The 15,104-nt window shown below is 38.7% G+C and overlaps 1 long non-coding RNA gene across 1 annotated transcript in view; it reads left to right on the top strand.

The window, feature by feature from the left end:
- Positions 1-11,980, top strand: part of LOC146542221 (uncharacterized) — a 55,014-nt gene extending 43,034 nt beyond the window's left edge. The window contains exons 3-4 of the long non-coding RNA XR_014880557.1: positions 568-618; positions 7,620-11,980. This is a non-coding gene — a long non-coding RNA (uncharacterized LOC146542221). The remainder of the gene's footprint in view (positions 1-567; positions 619-7,619) is intronic.
- The last annotated feature ends 3,124 nt before the right edge of the window (positions 11,981-15,104 follow it).

The following is a 15,104-nucleotide window of genomic DNA, read 5'->3' as shown; positions in this document are numbered from 1 at the left end:
TCTGTTAATTGAGCTGTGCCTACTTTCCATTAGCTCAGGAAAGACAAAAAAGCTGTGTAGTTTGGGGAATTCGTAATGGACTAAAAGCTCCTTTTAGTAGTTCACTGGTTTGGACAGCTGGACTTATTCAGAAATTATGAAAAGTTGATATGACCCATTGGCCTTTTAGTAATGCCTTGCTGGAAAGCAAGTTGGAAGCAAGCCAAATGCCACCAAGAAGGGCGACAGTCACAAATCCCACCTAGTGAGCTGCAGCATCCCAGAACCATCAGCCAGAAGAGCTGCAAGTGGGCTAGAAAACCCACTTGTTGAATGAGGAGACCACTGGTCAGCAAAGAGTTTTCCAATAAACTGCTACCAATGGAGATGCTCTTGGAGTTTCATCTGCTCACAGTGGCACCAGTGAAAAAAAGACAAAAATGAGGGTTCTTAACAAAGCCAAGAGGATGCTGTAGTGGCCAACCCTAGGAGTGTATAGAGAGCCGTGGCTGAAAGGCCCCTAAAACCAGCTGAGACAATGAGGGGAGCTGAAGGAGCTGAGCTCTGCTCTGTCTTGCTCTTTTGCAGGAGGATAGAGGAAAGAGCACGCATCTCCCACCCGAAATACAGAACTCCAGAGTAAGTTTGAGTGTTTGGTCTTCCACTGAAAATAAAATATTGTTTCCCCAGTGCTCAAATGAACTTATTTATCTTCCTCTAAACGCTGACTCTTTTCAGTTTCTGTTTTTTTTTCCTGTCCTTTTTTCTTCTCAAGAGTTGTGCAAAATAAATCCACTGCTTCTGCATATGATTGAAATACATACATGGTTTTCTGCTTCCATTTTTTTCCACAATATGTGGGAGGATTTGGTTTTATTCCCTCACTCCAGCATACTTTCTAAGTATGTAGTACTGGTTCAAAAGGCAAGCCTGTGAAATTTCAGATTGAAAAGTAAAAAATGCAGAAAGCTGGGTATTACTGAAAGCAAAGCTGTGTAGAAATACTGGTCAGTCAAATTAATTGTTTATTGGAAGAACTGCACCTTCAGTAATAATGCTGTTCTCATTATGCGCTACACCAAATTCCTAGGGAACTCACAGAAGAAATTGGAGATATAAGATTATAGACATCTGCACATCTTATTTGGAATGATCACAAGGGAATCTCTTGCTATATGACCAGGAATTTAATGAGGTAATTAGTTCTTGCCTCCATCTCTGCTGGAAGTTTTGTGTTCTAAAGCAAGTATGTTATCCTGCTTCTGAACACAAATGATGTGATCACCCACCATGAGTGATGTAACTTTCACATCCTGGGAAGACAAAGTCTGCCACAAAGGCCTGCAAAAATCATCTCTGATTTAAAGACTTAGCTAGCTGCTGAAGAGAAGTTGCAGGCCAGTTTCAGATACTTCAAGGGGGAAGCTTGGGGTTTGAATCTGAAGCAGCCATTCAGGAAAAATACATTTTAAAGATCTTGTTATCTGTATGGTAAAACTGTATGGTGTATAATTTCAAGCTATAAAACCATTTTCAACAGTGTACTCAATGAACTAGGCATCACAAAATAGGCAATAAATTTCTTGGCCTGCCTAATGGTAATAACTCTGATGAACTTGTCACTGCAGCACTATTTCTAACATTTACTAGCCTAGAGCTGAGCGATGAGTTTCAGCAAATTCTGTGGCTGCTTCTCACCAAAATGCAGGATAAAATGACTTTCCCAAATGTTTGACTCCTTCCATCACTGAAATATATTTTTTTAATTGTTCCAGACATGAATGGAAATGATGATAATAAAATCTTTCAATGAAAAATGTTGTAAAATGTCTCTCAAAGCAAATCCTGCATCCTCACTTGTAAGAAAAATACGGTGTTGATAGGGTTATGCATTTTCTGATTCTGACACTAGATAGTATGCCAGTAAACAATATTATTGAGTTCAAGAGCAGCATTTTGGAGAATTTAGGATTTGTACCTTCACTGAGGATATGCTCTGTAAGCAACCTACCTGATATTTAGCCTGTACTTGTATTGTGTAATGGGGGATAAATTGGCCCAAATTCCCTAGTAGGTGTATGCCTGGATTTAATGAAAAGTTGTTAATTGCAGCCTCATAATTTGAGCTATTTTTCTACAGTGCTGCCCACGTGGGATATTTCTATTCTGTGTCAATACTAATTGTGTGACTAATTTGTATGAGAAATTCTGCAACAACTGTAGCTCATCCTCAATGTTTGTTTCTCTGCCAGTGGAATTGAAGTAAAAATCCTTCTGTATGTGTTGGAAGAAAGAATTTGGGAAAGCTGTGATCACTTTTTATTCTGTTAACTCCACATTTGGAGTTATTTGATGCTTTTACAAGGCCACCTGAACAGGCTGGACCTGGTTTAGAAAGAGAATTTCTTTAAAATTTCACATTGTTTTCTTGTTGCTCTAATTCAAGAGGAGTGTTCCCAAATTAGTATGCAGAAGGACATACATGTATTTCTTGTCAAAATTACTTTTTTGGTGAAAAGTTTTACAAGAATATATTTTTAACTGCTGTAATGTCAAGTCTATCCAAGGGCAGAAATAAACCATTGTGAAAGCAAGCAGTGCTGAACTGGAAAGAAAGGTCCCAGAAAGAAAAGACAATGTAAGAAACTACTGCAAAGAACCACTAGCTCCTTTGCCATCAAAGAAAATAACTTGCAAAATCATTGAGTTTTCTCTCTTTCTTTTTTTATTTTTTATTTGCTTCTAACAATTTAAAAAAGCAAGGAAACACAAAAATAAGCATCATTTAAAATACACACAAAAGTTAATCCGAGCCCTGGAGAGCAAATAGTTTTTCTCTTGTTCTTAGACTGATGGATTCAGCATCTGAGAATTTGTGTGAAAAATAATAAGAAATAGGCTTTCATTATTCCATTACAGCTTTGATTTCTGTCCTCAACTGTTGTTTCTTTATTTGTTCAAGCTATCATGACTTTGAGTGTGGGGGCAGCACAGCTACGAGCTGGCTGGCAACAGTTTACAAGCAGTCCTCCTTAGATGAAATCAGAATTCAACTCTGCTGGTCTCTCCTGGGTGGAAATTACAGATTATCTTCCATTTGGCCCTGTGGAGTTTTTGGTTAGAAAGGGTCATGATTCTCCTCCATCCTCATCGGCTTTATTGCCTTACTGCCCACCTCCCACTTCTGTCTTTTTCCTCCTACACCTCCTTCCCCTGCAGTACTTTAACTTTCTCTGCCATCAGGGTACATATCTTTCATATGCCTCACTTCCCAAAGTGCACCGTGGCAAACTTTGATACTCTTGGTGTTCTTGGGTAAGGATTGCCTCACGCTAAACTTGTTAATAACTTTTTAACAAGAAAACTAATCATGCATGGTTAAGCAAGAACACCGAACACTCAAGAGATATCAGGCATCCTTTCTTTTGAAAAGCAGTTTACAGTTAAAACATTTTGGACCCTTATCCATCCCTCTTGGACCATCTTTTAATGCAAAATCTGTGTCAGAATTGATAACTTGGGAAAGTCAGGTAGGATAGAACAGTTGGCTTTAGACAAGAATTTTGAGGAAGAGATTTTTAAAAAGGAAAAAAAAAACAAAACCCACAACAAAAATCTTGTCCAAATTCTTTGACCTCCATCATCTCTTTGATGCATGTCACTATGAAGCTGGGTCTACTGGATCTCTTGGAGAAATATCTTTTGGCACAAAATTAAAAAAACAAGTTCCTGCAGTTCAAATAGAGTGACCATGCATTTTGGTGCTCTGTCTTTCTGTGTCTGCAGAGTGCCTTGCATCAGTAGGAGAGTTTTGCAGTTACACAGCCGCAATTTGAAATAGCTTCATGTCCTTACATGCATCATGGCTGCAAAACCATATAGGCAGCAAATAGTTTCTCACTCCCACTTTTACCATCAGCATTGCCAGCTTCAAAAGTCTTGGGTGCTTTCTGCACTCTGTTTGTTACCAGTGGCTTCAACCATAGTTTTCTCTCTCCTTCTTTAACAGTGGTGCCAGTTTATCTTCATCTTTTGTGCTTGATAGGCTTGGTTTACTGGTTTCTCCACTTTACCTTTCTTTTTCAGTGGGATAACTAAAATTACATTTCCTATAACTTCATATAATGGCAGTAATTTTTCGTGGTAGGAAGGATGAGGATGGCTTATGTATATACATATGTATATATATATATATATATCAGGTCTGTTTTTCCTCTGACTGCAGAGGACTGGAGTAATCCTTCCTATACTTATCCATCCTTCCAAAGGCTGTCCACAGGCAGCAAAGCGGTGCTTGTTACCACCAGCAATCCTGCCCTTGGAGTGTTCCAAGAGTAGAAAATGAGGCAATTTGTAGGTCTGTGTAGAAGGGGACTCCGCTTGACCTCATATGGTGTGACAGTATTAGAGGAAATCTCTGTCTCCCTTCTCCCTTCAGCCTAAACTCTGAGGGACAGATTTGGCCCAGGAAAAGGATAAAGATGTTCTTATGAAAAAAGTAGAACCCATTGTTTTAGCTGTAGTAGACTGCGATTCTGATGTGCTAAAAAAAGATGTAAGCATTTAGTAGCCAAGGTTGATGATGCATGCTTAGCTTGTAGTAAGGGTTGTTACTGTGGACTGTCTAAAAAATTGTGTCTGTTTTTTTGTGGGTGTGTCCCTGCATGCCAAAGAATGGAAAACATCTGCTCTAAATGAGAATGTCTAGATATTGAGTTTATTGCAGGACCCATTAGGAAAAGACTGGTGTAAGTTCTGGAGCCAAACTCATTCCTACTTTAATTTCATTGGTATGATCTATTTTTGTTATTTGAGTTTTTTTTTTCTTTAAATTACAAGATAAACATATTTATTCCACAATGGCTTTATGATACTGTTCTTTGTGGAAAGTTCTGAGATTGGAAACACTTTCCAGGTTTTTGGGAGAAGTGTCGAAGAGGTCAAACCAACGGCAGATGTTAAAGCATCGAGTATACAAGTATCTGAGAATGGACTTAATAAAAATAAAGTAATTATTGCTATAATCTTTTTTCTTCCTTATCTGAAAGATGGTGAAAGACAAACGGACATGAAAACATTAAGTTTTGAGATATACTTTTCTCCAGCTGGAAATACTGACTTTAACATTGCTGTCTGTCTGTATGTAATGACATACAGTGGAATGTAGGCTGCTTATGTAAAAGGAAGAGGCACCAATTAAAATGACACAGTCTAAGTCAGACTTTTTTTTCCAAAATTGCTATATAAATAGGATTGCATCTGTGTAATAAATCCATTACCAGTCTTTTGCTTGAGAAAGTAAAGCTGGTTCTGAATTTTTAACTGTGTTTTTCTTCCAGGTTGAGCAAAATGGTTCTCATTAAACCCAGAAAGTCAAAAGTGGAATCTGTTGAAATCAGTGAGAGTCTTTTTTCATTTTGGAAGAACAGCAATTTCCTTCATAACAATTCTCACCTTTTTTTTTTGTTTGTTTGTTTCTTTTCCTTTTTTTTTTCCCCCCCAACATTTTTGATGTACTTGTAGGAGGAATGGGGAACTATATGGAGTTGCAGTATGGCTGCCATATGTTTACAAAAGCTCTGCTTTCCTTCTGAATTTCAATCAGATGCCCCACATAAAAATTAATGTACTGATTTATGATACTTACAATTTTACAGTAAAAACAGTAGCACACAGACACTTGTGTCTTCCAAATCATAATATATAGTCTTCAATAACAGACAGCAATAGTTGATCCCATTTCAAATAATATCTTGGTTTTGTTCACAGAAAAATACATCTTGGCTTCTCACAGCAATTTTAAAATAGACAATCTCTGTTTACAGATAGGGAAACTGAAATACAGAAGAGTTGAAGGATTTGTCAGAGAGATTTATATCCACAGCAGATCTGGAAGTAAAATCTAGATTTTCTGAGTGAGCGCTCTGTTGTAACCAAAATGTATAAATTTTCCCAATTTTGAATGCTGATGTTTCTGAATTGAAAGGCGCAAGCTACTGACAGAGAAAACTGTAACACTAGTAGTTTAATGCGGTATCTGAGAAGGTAGCTGAGTAGTTCTTTTGATGTGTTTCTCATAAAATAGCATCACTTCTCTCTGCCACACACCTGAAACAAGAATTTGACACAACAGTGGGAGCAACTTAAATGTACAATAGTTAATTATGTATCTGTGAAATAAATATAGGAAGGATCTCTCTTGGCATACTGTACTGTCTGCTTAGTGATGTTTCTGATGGTTGGGCTATGCTTTTCATTGTTTCTGTTTCCTCATCTTTTATTTTTCCACAATGCACGTGTGGTTGCTCTCACTGTGTTTTCTCATCTGAGAAGCAGATCTAATTGTTGCAGCTGCTAAACAGGGAGTAGGCTGCAGGACTGTTCTTGAAGACCATATGTGGTCATGGCATTGAATTTGACTTCCCATCTGCTAATCCTCTCCCCAGGCATGGTTAGCTTCCCAGGCTGGCTGCACAGGCAACACATGGGCCTGTGGTGTGGGTCTGAGTGTTAGTTCACGGAAAGACAAGAGCAGCCATTTGCAGGCAGTATGGGGGCACCAGCAGTGCCAAATACGTGGCAGACCAATTTAGGTAGGCATCTGTAGTAAGAGAAATTCCACAGGTTCACAGCAGCCTCACACAGAATCTACAAGAAGTGGAGGAGATGATTGCTGAGCCTTTCCCAGCTGCTTGATGGCAAAGCAGAGAACATGTCTCAGTGCTCCTGAGCCCCACTGCTGCCATTCTTGGTCAGTGAACTGAGCATACACCTCTCATTCAGAGTAAGTGTAGATGCCCACGTCATGTTCCTGCAGGTGTCAGAATGTGAGAAGACAGAGGTTCAAACAAGCTCAAGTGAAACACAAAGATAAGGTGTGGGGTCCTCTTCAGACACATGAAAGTCACCTCATGGTACCAGATTTTCCTCACTGTCCAGGAGGTGCTCAACAAACACTCGTGGACTCTGTCTGGACACCAGTTTTTGTGCACTGCACACACCTGACAGATGCTTTTAATAGGCGAGTAAAGTACCCAGAAGAAATGAGTTAAATATTAAATGGAAGCATGTTTATTTCCCCTTTCATAAGAACATGTGCATTCCTGCTCTCTTGTGCTCTCTCTTTCTCTCCCAGATAGTTCTTGTGCTCACAGCTTTTTTAACAGAACTTCTTGACCTTTTTATAAAATTTAGACTTATAAAAGAAATAAATCTCTCTATTGTTCTCCTGGGGTGCAGCTGTATTATACTGTAATCATGGGAGATGAAACAGGTTTCCCCTCATAAAAACATTTATATTTATTTCCTGACACACTTTCCTAATAATATGAGTGTCTTCAGCTGAATAAGAGGAGGGTGGAAATGCTTCTAATGAGCACTTCTGAAGGTAAAACAATACTTGCACAGCACAGAATATTCACTGCCCTATTAAAGTATCTTAATTAATTAATTAATTAATTTATTGCATAGGATAAAGATCAACTAGAACTTTGATTTCCAAGATATTTTTTCTATTTTCCCCTGTTTCTCTTCTGTCACAAGTTTCTCTTTTGCACATCTTTTGCACTGAGGATTTATTAAGCCAGGTGTTATTATCTATCTAATCTGCGTCTCTCTCTCTTTTTTTTTTCCCCTTAAAGATAAGCACAAAAGAATGGATCAAAACATTTGGAAAAGAGGTAAAAGAAAGCAGAACACCTGCAAATCTTCATGAGAATGGGAGAACAAGAATCTTCCAGGTCCCTGGAGCACTTCCTCTAGCTACTGCTAAGAAATGAAGTGGGGTACTTTGTATTTCTTCTTTTCACCTGTAAAATTTATCAGGGCAATAAAGTGGTGTCATCTGCCTGTCCTCTCTATCCATGAACACTTAGACAAAACATTAGTCTAAATACACATCTGATTCTAAGTAGGGATACATGAATAAATGTGATACTTTAGCTTCGGAGAAAAGATGCTGGAGATTGCTACCTTAGTGGCTGAAAAATGATCTTAGCATTTTTTAACAAAAACTTGTCTTTTCTTTTCTGTTTGTGGATTGCTTTTTCTTTGCTGTTGTTATTTTGTTTCATTTTGTTTTGTTTCATTTTGTTTTGTTTGGTTTATTTTGTTACTATTATTATTACTTATCATTCAATAAAGGGTGTTTACAAAGGAGAGATCTTACAAAAATTATTGAAAATAGGAAAGAGCTCACTCTTTCCACCTTTTTCATTTCAGATGGTGCTATGGAAAGCAATAGTCTGCTTTAGATGTGTGTGAAAAGCCATACAGAAAACTTATTTTCGCAAGGTTAATATTTGCAACTGATAATCTGTCTTTATTTCTGAGAGAGACATCCAAACCCTTCAGAAAAGCCTGCATGTGTAGATATAAGTACAGAACAGCCAGCTGAAGCTGATGCATACTCCTGTATGAAGACTAAAAGCCTAGCGAGTCTTTGTTTTCATAACCTTTCCTTTAGCACCGGGAGAGTCTGGATCCAATACTGAATAAGTAAGAAAATAACATGAGAAGATGTTTTTTGTTTTGTTTTTAATTTCTTTCTATCCTATTTTTTTTTCCCCTTCTGAGGGAATAGGGTTGTGAAAATGAAAATCTGCAGGAAGCAATGGTTGGGTGCAGTGTTCACATGGAAGGAGCTGCCAATAGGAAGAACACCTGTAAGGAGCTCTGCACTATCTCATCCTCACCATGTCTGTGTTATTATACACCGAAGTATACTTTTGGCAGTGCTGTCACAGATCTTTTCTAAATGTAATCCTTAGGGGTCGAGCAAAAAATCCAGTCAGAGGATATCTGACCCAGCTGGTAAGTACCTGCAGCAGTGACTCAGAGCTACTCTTCCCTCCCATGTCTTTGTGTCAGCAGCTCTGTGGGAAGTTAACTGTTTCCAGTGGTTTGCAGTTACTTGCAGTAAGGTAGAGGCAGAGACCATGTAGATGCTGCTCACAGATGGCATTTGGGATGGATCTTTCCCTGTAATTTGGTTATATGAAAAGCAGTAGGAAGGAAAAGGAGAAAAGACAAGTAAGTGACTTCAGGTTTGAAGAGAAGAGCAGTCATTCAGTCTGTATTAATAACTGCTTTATATCTTGTCCCGAGGAAGGCATAAGACTAGCAACAGAGTTTCAAGAGTGTGTTCATGGCCCCTCGCCAGGAAAAAGACATTGAGGCCATGGGGCATGTCCAGAGAGGGACAATGAAGCTGATGAGGGGTCTGGAGCATACATCTTATGGGAAGTGGCTGATGGAACTGGGATTGTTCAGTCTGGAGAAAAGGGGGCTCGAGGGATACCTTATCACTCTCTACAAGTGCCTGAAAGAAGGTTGTGGCAAGGTAGGAGTGGGAATGGGCCTCTTTTCCCAGGCAATTAGTGACAGAAAGAGTAAGAAAGGCTTTAAGATGTGCCAGGGGAGGTTCAGTTTGAATATTTGAAAACATTTCTTCTCAGAAATGACAGTGAGGTATTGGAATAGGCTGCCCAAGGAGGTGGTTGGGTCACCATTCCTAGAGGTGTTCAAGGCATGTGTAGATGTGGCAGTGAGGGACATGGTTGTGGTGCATTGGTGGTTGGATCAGATGATCTCAGAGGTCTTCTCCAAACTTAATGATTCTATGATTCTATGATATTGGTCGCATCCTTCTGGTTCAGTTTAAGAGAAACACAATTTAGCATGAGTATTCAAAACCCGGGGCAGGTGGAGAGAAAGAAGAAAAGTCACTGCAGCTAGGAACAAGGTATTTTGAACTGATGCCTTTCAAAATGAGAGGACAAAGTACAACCGCTAAAGCTGTAACTTCCTCTTTGCTAGTAAAGGTGCTGGAGGAAAGCACAAGCAGCACAGAACATACAATTCAGAAACAGAGGCGACTGGAGAAAGGAAAAGAATTGTAGTTAGAGAAAGTAGCTTTTTTTTGTTGTTTTGTTAAATATTGTCTCAACTAAAAGAGAGTAGGAAGGCTGCTACACTGACACCAGTAGCAGTTTTTGCTTGCTGGAGCTGTTCATGTAAGCTTAGCATTAATATGTGCTTAACGGTCAGCACAGGCTGACTTCAGGAGTCCTGACTGTCACACTCTTTGCTGCACAATATTTATGCTGCTCAAAGACAATCATCAGTAGCATATTAAAGGACAGGAATGTGTTAGACACAAATGACCTGGCCATAGAAGTCATGTGATCAGGCTTCAACTCCTTGTAAAGCTGCTGCTAAGAGGTTTTGGGAAGGACATTTTATGCGTGAGCAATACGTGTCAAGCCCTTCACTATGACCAAATGTTTTTCACATCGTTGAAATTTTGTAAGATGTACGGAAGAAGAGCACTTGGGAAGTTGAATGAATAACCCCAGCCAGAGCCCTTCAGTCAGTTGTCCACGTGCCTCTGACATGACTCACACCCAACTTTCTTCTGTCAGCCTGAAGCTGTGTGCATGGGCTTTGCCTGAGAATTAATTGCTTTTGAAAAGTTCAGAAGAAAAGCATACAGCTATGCCATTTTAAAATGTAAGATAAGTGGAAAGAGGAAGAGCCCTAATGAGCAGATGAGTCCCTGGGATTTTATGTGAACATCTGGTAATGCCAAACCACGCAGGGCCAAAGTCTCAGTATCTGATTATAAACAAGGAATTACTGAATTTAATAAGCAGTACTGTTTGTCCCAGTGAAAGATGGCTGAACTTTAAGAAAAAAAAAATGAACCTTTGAAAGGCATCATTTCAGTAGTCCCAGCTACAGAAATGTTTAATCATGCTTCACCAGCTTTCCTGTTCAGGTGCTTTGTGCTTGTCTGGATGGGTAATTAGTTTTCTTACTAAAAGTACATTGTTAAAACAGTTGCCATTTTGTCCAAAGGGCTTCCTTCTAGTGCTTTAATTTTTGCCCTGACCTTACTAAAACATGAATACAAGGTCATTTTAATTACAATTGCCCAAATAAAGCTTATAAGTTTACAAGAAGATGATTTAAATCTCTAATTCCTTATTCAGTCATTTGTTAATTGTTCTTTACTTAATGACAGAGAGTATATTCTCTACCTATTACACAAAGAAAATATGTAACTTTAGAACTAGTAGCACAATTATTTTTCCAGATCACTGTAGGTAAGTCTCAGAAAAGCAGTGTTATCTGATGTGCACTTGGATAAAAACACACACCTCTTGAATGAATGTAGAGAGGAATCTCTTAAACAAAAGTATAACTTGCCTGTTTTGGGTTAAAATTTAATGCTGCTACACCATCACTGAAGGGATTATTATACATTAAATCACTGATGATCAACATGCCCAGCACTGACTCAAGAGGATGAAAAAAAAAAAACAAAAAAACAACCCAAAATTTATATGAAAAATAAATATATGGAAAGCTGTGTTTTAAGTAGTATAATGGACTTTGACTCACTAAATCAAACCTAGAGGAAGGAAAGTAAATCTTGTGCTACTTGTAAAATATTTCATAGGAAATACTCTGGAAAGTTACTGGATTAGTACTGATATGGATGATACAGTCTAAAAACTCTATTTATTTTGACTTAGTGTTTTTTCTCTGTCTATGCATGTATCCTGTGCAAGGTCAACTTTGTGTACTCTATGTTAATTTAAATCTGTATAACTGGATCAATGTCTGACATTAGCTCAACTGATGGTCACCTATCTTGTATCAGGGCATTTTTCAGATAAAAAGCAAGTAAGACAAAGTAAAATAATAAAAAGAGCCTTTCCTCACTGTGCTTATGCCAAAAAAGACAGACGACTATTAAATACTTCCAGAGAACTGTGCTGACCATTCTGCCAGCATTTTTCCTGAATTTAAAATGGAAATGACGATAATGTTTCCTTCTTAAAAATTCTTTTTCCTTTTGAATCTTCAGTTTCTCTGATTGTCCAAGGATATAAAACATTCACTGATCAGATTTCTGACCCTTATACTGTTTTATTTTTCTTTGTAGATATGTATTGGAGATAAAGTTGAAACGCAATAAACATGTTAACAGGAGAAATGTTCATTTTCTGTATTTTTCCTTGTAGCTACATGACAATATTGCTAAACCACTCATGCTACCCATATGCTAGCAATGGGTAGAATGATCTGGATAGTCTGAATCTCTGATGACAGAACAAAATTGTGGCATAGCTGATTCCAGTCTCCTCTGGATTTATCTTGGTCTAAAGTAAGTTAGAAGTTTCCCAAGTATTTTGTCTTTAGCTGAGGTTAAGATGATGCAATAAATACTGCAATTACACCATTTTGGAAGTTGCTTGGATAGAATTAGAGGGGTTTTGAGTAAATGGTGTCAAAAGGCCACTCTGTGGGACAGAATGTTTATTTCATGGGAGGAGTTCTGGAACTGACTACTTCATGTTGGCCAAACAGTTCCTCTAACTGATTTCCCACGAATAAAAAAATACTTCATGTGTTAAACACTCTTTGTTGTTTGATAGTGCAAGCATTCAATTTTCGGAGACACTGACCAAAAGATATAACACACTCCTATTTTAAAATTTAGTGTCAGGAAATTTTTATTAGCTTTTTCTTTGAAGATCAATAAGAATTTGGCTTATTTGAATGATAAAAATCTGACTGAATATTACACAAGAGAATACTTCAATCACTTACACTTTGTGTATGAAACTGATGACCAGGTTCAGAGTAATTCTCAATTTAGGCAAGCAGGAGTGTTCAAACCCACCAGAATTTTCTGATTTTTACCTATACAGCAAATGAAGAAGGAGAGGTCACTGCCCTAAAGTCATTCTTTTTATGGTGGATTAGTTGACAGGAAACTCATTATAAGAGAAAAGCGAATAGCAGTTAGAAAGCTGGATGGACAGAATAAACTTGCTTGGTAATGCAGAGATAATTTAGAAGTGCATAGGAGAGAGACCACAGAAGTGTGAGACATCCGTATTGTCTAGGTGAGCAAATGATGACACTGAGAAGCCTCTGTATGGACAGAATTGGTTTCTGAGTCAATCAGCCTACACACTAGCTCTGCTAAGTTTTTTTGCACCTCCCAGGTGTTTACAGGGCATGATTTTATGTGATTTATTGCACACATTTTATATTCAGCAGATTATGATCAAGTTGTTAAATTGCAGTTTTTAAAGAAACAAAATGTTCTTTCAATATCAGTTTTCAGAAGTTCTGGTACGCTCAGTAAAAATCCACTGTCTACAAAAGCTTACCATTATATGCAATAGCAGAGCTAATTAGACTATTTTTGTGATTTGAAGCCAAATAATCAGCTTGGCAGCAGAATGTGAGCTGATTAAATGATCAACATCTGATATCATGTTGTTTGGTTCTTTGTAGCTCTTCAACTGGTTACACACCCACAAACTCACACAGGCATACATATATACTTATATGTTTTTCACATACTCGAGGGATGGGATGCCATCTAAAGAGACCTATAGAGGCTCAAGCAGAGGGCCCATGTGGAACCTCATGAGCTTCAACAAATTCAAACGATCCTGCCCCTCTACTCTGCGTAGGTGAGACCTCACCTGGAGTACTGCATCCAGATGTGCAGTCCTCAGTACAGAAGAGACACAGACCTATTGGAACGCGTCCAGAGGAGGGACACACAAATGATCCAAGAATTGGAACGTGTCTCCTATGTGGACAGGCAGAGAGAGCTGGAGCTGCAGCTGGGCCTGAGAGAGGCCTTTCACTATCTAAAGCGAGGTGATAAGAAGGAAGGCAATATGGTGATAGAAGAAGGGGAAATGGTTTCAGTTTAAAAGAAAGGACACTTAGATTGGATATAAGGAAGACATTTTTACAGTAAGGGTGGTGAGGCACTGGAACAGGTTGCCCAGAGAGGTGGTGGATGCCCTGTCCTTGGAGACATTCAAGCCGAGGCTAGATCAGGCTCTGAGCTACCTGATGTAGCTGTGCGTGTCCCTGTTCATTGCAGGAGAGTTGGAATAGATGGCCTTTAAGGGTCGCTTCCCACTCAAATGATTCTGTGATTCTTTGATTCTATATGTGTGGCTGCTGTGGGAATCTGTGACAAGCTAACACCAAACTAGTTGAATGACTGCAGTCCCTAAGATGGTGCCAGTTTTCCAGATCAGCCAGTTAAGGATGTTTGATGTCCTGACTTACTGTTTATGTTGAGGTGAAAGAAAAGCCTTGTGCTTTATGATAATGTCAAAAACCTTTTAGAATTAGATAGGAGTGACCATAGCCAAAATTACTGCTGTTAGCCATTACATTCCCTGTGAGACAAACTCAGTCCTAGGTTACCTGCACTCCAAATAGGCAAATAGGAAGGAAAAAGGTCAGAAAGCACCAGTGATGTGTAAACAGTGGATAGAAGCAACGCCCAGGTCTTTTACAACTGTCTTCTTGCTGTCTGCCTGGCTCCAAAGAACTCTGATATTAAACTAAACTCAGATCTAACATGGATGTTTCTGAGGCAACACACAGTCTGTAAGGTATGTGGTAGTTCAGAAGAATATATGCCAGCTCATATGGCTAATTTATATTTCCTTCCATGTCTTCCAGCCCTTTAACAGGGAGTCTGCAAACTCACATTCTTGGTGTTATCTGTGTGTTTTTTCAGGAGCAACTGTAGTGTTTCAAACCGTGTGAAGCAGAGAAAAAGTTGTTTAATGTGCCATGTATGACAGTATGATTACACATAAAGTACGGCTCTGAAGGCCTTGTTATTTGGTCCTGGATCCCCAAATCTCCCATGTTTACAAATTCTTGTAGTCTTATTATTTGTAGTTTCCACTTACTGGACAGAACAGAGCTCTTTTGCTAGGCAATGCTTAAATTTTGTATAAACGTCTATTAAAAACTTACAGAACATTTATAAATTTGTGTAAACTGTGGGCAGTGGCACAGGCTGCCCAGACTGGTGATGGGTCTTTGTCCTCACGCTTCTTCAATCTGGATATGGATCTGAGCAACGTACTCTAGTTGGCTCCATTTGAGCAGGATTTGGACAGTATGAACTGTGGAGGTCACTTCCAACCCACACCATTCTATGATTGTGTGAAACCGATAAAGTAAGTTAGATCTGCCCTTCCTAAGATGTGCCTGATTTATAGAGGCAAGACAGAAAAGAAAGCAAGACAGAGAAAGACTGAAGGAAGTACTGCTTCATTTAT

Source organism: Meleagris gallopavo, chromosome Z, assembly GCF_905368555.1.
Source record: "Meleagris gallopavo chromosome Z, MGAL_WU_HG_1.1, whole genome shotgun sequence".
NCBI classification, from domain to species: Eukaryota; Metazoa; Chordata; class Aves; order Galliformes; family Phasianidae; genus Meleagris; species Meleagris gallopavo.
The sequence above is the reverse complement of the archived record's forward strand: the minus strand, read 5'-3'. Positions and strand labels throughout refer to the sequence as shown.